This window comes from Rhinoraja longicauda, chromosome 1, assembly GCF_053455715.1.
Source record: "Rhinoraja longicauda isolate Sanriku21f chromosome 1, sRhiLon1.1, whole genome shotgun sequence".
NCBI classification, from domain to species: Eukaryota; Metazoa; Chordata; class Chondrichthyes; order Rajiformes; family Arhynchobatidae; genus Rhinoraja; species Rhinoraja longicauda.
In genome coordinates, this window is record NC_135953.1 from 69,975,517 (window position 1) to 69,981,671 (window position 6,155).

The following is a 6,155-nucleotide window of genomic DNA, read 5'->3' on the forward strand; positions in this document are numbered from 1 at the left end:
GGACAATTGGCTTCTGTAAGAATTGTAAATTCATATTTGTGTTTTGTTCTGGGCACCATGTGATAGGAAAGATATTGTCAAGCTGGAAAGGGTACAGAGAAGATTTACGAAGATGTTGCCAGGACTCGAGGGTCAGAGCCAAAGGAAGAGATTGAGTAGGCTGGGACTCGAGAGAGAGAAAACATCAGAGGTCTAGAAAATGTTGGAGTCTATGGTGAAAGATATGATAACAGAACACATTGAAAATAATAATAGGATTGAGCAGAGCCAGCATGAATTTATGAAACAAAGAAAAAACGTGGACTAATCTGCTGATGAATCCTTTGAGGATGTGACTAATAGAATAGGTAATGAGAAATCAGTGGATATGCTATACTTGTAGAAGGTATTCGCTAAGGTCCTGTGCGGGAGGTTGTTGGTGGAATTGGACGTAATATACTGGCATACACTAAAAAGCACGATTGTCAGAGAGAAAGGAAAGACTTGGAATTAACAAATCATTCACTGGTTATTAGGCTCTGATTACCGGTGTACCACAGGGATGGATGCTTGCATCCCAGCTATTCAAAATCTATATCAACAATTTAGCTGAGGGAGAGCAAATTACATTTTTCCAAGTTTACTGACATTATACTGGATAGGATGGAGGACAATGCAGAGAAGCTTCAAGGAGAAATGAGCAAGCTGAATGATTGGTGACAGCATAGCAGATGGAACAGAATACGGAAAAATGTGAGGTTACCAATTTTGCTGTGGCATTATAGAAGAAAAACAACATGTTTATTTTTAGTTTAGTTTATTTTGGAGATATAAGGCGGAAACAGGGCCTTTGGCCCACCGAGTCCGCACCGTTCACACTACCCTACACACACGAGGGACAATTTTACATTTACACCAAGCCAATTAACCTACAAACCTGTACATCTTTGGAGTGTGGGAGGAAACTGAAAATCTCGGAAGAAATCCACACAGGTCACGGGGAGAATGTACAAACTCTGTCGAGACAAGCACCCGCAGTCAGGATCGAACCCGGGTCTCTGGTGCTGTAAGGCAGCAGCTCTACCGCTATGCCACTGTGCCACCCTACACATTTATTATACAGTAGGAGATTAGGTAGTGTTAATGTTCAAAGGGATTAGAGTGTGCTTGGTGCTTGTAAACAAGTCACTGAAGGCCAATATGCATATAACAAAAACAATTCACAAGGGCAAATGATATATTGGCCTTTAACATGAGAAGGTTTGAATATAGGAGAAAATAAGTAATATTGCACTTGTATAAGGCTGGGTGAAACTTCATCTGTAGCAATGTGTGTGGTTTTGGTCTCTTTATCTAAAAAAGGATATACTTGTCACAGAGGGAGTGCAACAATGATTAATTGAACTGGTTCTTGGGATGGCGGGTTTGCAGTAGGAAGAGAGATGTGGTAGACTGGACACTTCTATGGAATTTAGAAGATCGAGAGGAGATCTTGTTGATACTTATACAGTTCTCACACAGGCTGGATGTAGGGAGGATGTTTATCCTGGCAGAGAAGTCTATGACGGGGGGTCTGATTGGGATAATGAGGGAATGGTGTTAAGGAAGAGACAAGGAAAGAATTCTTCATTTATCTTTGTAATTCTCCACCCAGAGTTCTGTGGCTCTGTGGTTCATTCAATACGCAGATCACTGGATTCCTGGACATTAAGGGAATCAAGGGTTCAAGGATAGTCTAGGAAAATATATCTGAGGTAGAAGATTTCAATGAATGGCAGGGCAAGCTAGAATAACTAAGGCCTAATCTGGTTCCTATTTCTTATGTCTTTATGAATAGAACACTGAAATATACATTTAGAGATGGTGATAGACACAAAATGCTGGAGTAACTCAGCAGGACAGGCAGCATCTCTGGAGAGAAGGAATGGATGACTTATTCACAAAATGCTGGAATAACTCAGCAGGTCAGGCAGCATCTCGGGAGAGAAGGAATGGGTGACGTTTCGGGTCGAGACCCTTCTTCAGATTTTCCTTCCTGCACATGTGATTGACCTTACCAGCATTTTGTGTCTGGTTTAAACCTGCATCTGTAATTCCTTCCTACACATTTGGAGATGGTGAGTTCAGATGTCTACAAGGCAAATTGATGCAATAAATCAGGTAATTTGTTAGCTGGTGCCAGATCACATGACCGCACAATTCCAGATTGTTTAATAATTGTTTAATAATCCAACTAATTCACAAAAGGACGGGTAATTGCCATCGTAAGGTCTGACCAACAGCAACGCAACATTTAATTGACATTAGATAGACATAAACTGCTGGAGTAACTCAGCAGGTCAGGCAGCATCTCTGGAGAAAAGGAATAGGTGACGTTTTGGGTTGAGGCCCTTCTTCAGACTTTTCTTCCTACACTTTCAATTGACCTTAATTGTAAATTAACAAACATGGATGTTTTTGAGTGAAAGCTACAGTGGCTGATATCATAACTGGTGCAAAGCAAATTACTTGTGAGCATGTGATACCAGTTATCACAATCTCAAGTCGTGGCAGATGTAATTGTTCCTCATCTTTCTGTAAAGTAGCACCAAGTATCTATCTATGACAAAACTTTACAATATTTAACATATGGGTGAACCAGGGGGTAAACAAAGCATCTGAGTGTTGCAGGAAGACAATGGCAGCAAGGTAATCTCAGATACTCCTGTAGATGGCGAGGCCAAAGAGCCAGATTTGCAGAGGCGAGCTTGCATTTTCAAGATATTAATGCAAGGCATCAAAAATAAATGGCACAGAAAAGGCATTGGGCAATGGAAAATTGTAAACAAATTTCAGCTCTACTTCGTGCATATCTATTTTTTCATATTAATTTCTGCAAATTAATTGCACATATAAATAGAAGGCTATAGGTTAAAGGTTGTTCACAATCCTGCAGAACTGCAATGAATTGTGGTTTGTTTAACAGTTGCTGATTAAATTATGTGTTGCTGGAGTTGTTAACCATTTTACAACTGTAACTCATTGTAAGGAATATTCCTCCATGCAAAAACTGCCTGATTTCTAACAGTGCCGATAATTGTTGCTATTGTAGAGCAATAAGAAGCTTTACAAGTAATTTGAATGCCTAATTACTGCAAGAATTATTAATTCTTTAATGCAATTTTACAGCACGGATGAAAGCAGAGAAATTGATAATCTGATTACTCACTGAGAATATGATTCAGAATTACACCATGGCCTTAATTTCACACCAGCCGGATTTTTGGTTCAGAGATTAAATACTGTGTGAGTTTATTATCTACTGTAAATTCAATCCAGAGTTAATTTTAGTAATCTTTTTCACAAGCAAATGAATGCAAGAAACTGTTAACTGGACAATCAAAATTCCAGCATTAATAACTGGAACAATCTGTAACTGATGGAAATAACTAATCGCCTCTTACTGAAACAGTTATTAGTGTCTTCCAGAACATAGTTAAAAACAATGAACCATCTCAGTAAAGGAGAGAAGAACTGTAAAGGTTGTAAATTTGTATATAAAAGCATGAATGCTACAATTGTGCAGGAGACCATTCAGGATCAGCAAGTTAAATATAGATGTAAACATCAGGTGTGATGGTCAGGTCATTTAGCTATGACCATGTCTGTCCAACCTACAAACCAAATCCAAACCTATTTTTCATTTTCAGATTCTATTGAAATGCTGCATATTTAAAAGCCATTTTTTTTTTTTCATATCACACTTTTTATGTAATGGTAGATCAGGGACTGTTGCAATTAGCTAGAGATACAGTAAAAAATGCTGCAGGTTTTGCCATTCAACAGCCCTTGAATGTAGATTCCACAATGAATCAGGAAGAAGCCCGCTGATCATCCTACCCTTCTCCCCTCCCCACTAATGCCAAACTCGGCACCAAACCAGAACATTTTACTTGTTGAACTCAGTACTCAGTAATGCGTAGTTCTTTGGCACTTGTTGGAAAATTGAGAAGATGAAAATCTAAATAATATACACTCATTATCACTAGGATGCTCATATTCTGAATGGTGGTGGATGTTTCTTAAGCATTTCTACAAATACAAAGTATGTTTATCCATTCGCTATAGCTATATACAGCATAATTTATATACAGCTATATACAGTATATAATAGCTATATACAGTATAATTTATCTTCCATTAAAATTAGTGCAGGGGACAAAAACAGCATTGAGTTTGTTATACCTATGACTAATTAACAATCTCTGCTGAACAATCTCCTCAATTAAGACTTGGATTGAATTTTAGATGTTATACGATATGATACGATACGATATGATATGATACGATAGAACTTTATTTATCCCAGGAGGGAAATTGGGCTGCCAACAGTCATAAACACAACAAGATACATGAAACATAACGAGTGGAAAGTACAGGATTGGGGTTGTGCAAAGATTGGGGAGGGAACGGGGACTCAGCCTACCCCTTGACAGAAGGGGGAGGAGTTGTACAGTTTGATAGTAACAGGGAAAAGGATCCCTTGTGGCGTTCCGTGCTGCATCTATGTGGAACCAGTCTGTTGCTGAAGGTACTTCTCCGGTTGACCAATGTGTCAAGGAGGGGGTGAACTGTGGTGTCCAAGATGTTCTGCAGTTTGAGGAGCATCCTCACCTCCAAGACCACCACCAATGAATCCAACTCCACTCCCAGGAAAGTGCCAGCCTTCCTGATGGGAATCAAGGGATATGCAGCTCGCACGGAAATGACATGGGGGTAAGGGGAGACAAGGCGGAATACATGAAGGGGATAGAGAGTTTGGTAACATGATGTCGAAATAGAAACCTCTCCCCCAATCTCAGCAAAATGAAGGAGCTAGTTATGTACTTAGGTGGAGTACATGCCCTGGTCTGCAGCAATGATATTGAAGTAGAGATGGTTGAAACCTTCAAGTTCCTGTGTAAATTTCAACAACAAATTGTCCTGGTGAAGATAGCACATTAAGGCCTCTACTTCCCCAGAATACTGATGAAATTTGAGATCACCAATGACTCATCAATTTCGATAGATTCATCCTATTTGGATGCCTCACAACTACTCTGCCCAACACCACAAGGAATTGCAGAGAGTTGTGGATGCAGCACGACCCATCATGCCAACTAACCTTGCCCCCATCCACTCCAAGTGCAGTTCACACTGCCAACATGATCAAGGACCATTTATACTTTGGTCACTCCCTTCTTCTCTCTTCTCTCATGCTTGAAAGTACATACCATCAGATTCAAAACAGCTTCTTCCCTGCTGTTATCAGACAATTGAACATACCTCTCAAAAGCTAAGGATGTAGATCGGATCTGTTTTTTACCTACACTTTTTCTAAAGCCTTGGCACTATATTCTGCACTGTTTCTATTTTTCTTTTTGAACTACCTGTTGTATTCATACATGGTTTGGTTGCATTCATGTACGGTGCGATTTACCAGGACAGCAGTTTCACTGCATCTCAGTACATGCAACAATAATAAACCATTACCAATAATGACTCCTATACCAAGACCAAAAATCAAACACAAACTTACTGGCCAATTCCTCCTTCCAATTCTCAATTTCTTTTTCAACATGCAGAAGTAGAGAAGGAGGCCACAGAACTACTTCCTTTCATGCTCCATGATTGGTCATCAGTTAAACCTCCCTCACCTGTATCCACCTATTACCTGCCAGGCTTTGTCCTGCCCCTCCTCTCTTCCAGCTTTCTTCCCCCCGCCCCCTCCAACAAACAATTCTTCTGAAGAGGTTTCTCGACCTGAAACATCACCTTCCCATGTTCTCCAGGATGCTGTCTGCCCTGCTGAGTTACTCCAGAATGTTGTGGTTGTTTTTGTGAACCAGCATCTGCAGTTCCTTCTTTCTAATGATTTTCACTGCTCTTCAAAAGCAGATTCAACCAGATAAGTTTCTACTGTGCTTGTGCTGCAGAGAAACTTCACTAGTTATTACCTGTCCACCACATTAACTTATACAGATTGGTGCCAGAAATCTCTTTGACATATGTAAGTTGTCATTTTGTTGGAGTTCCTGCAGGCAGTTCTAGTAAAGGTCCAGACCTCAGCATTTTGTTCTTCCTGTGCTCTTTGTATGCAGCTAGTGGAATGGACATTTCCTGTCTCAATAGTTTAGTTTAATTCAGCTTAAAGATAC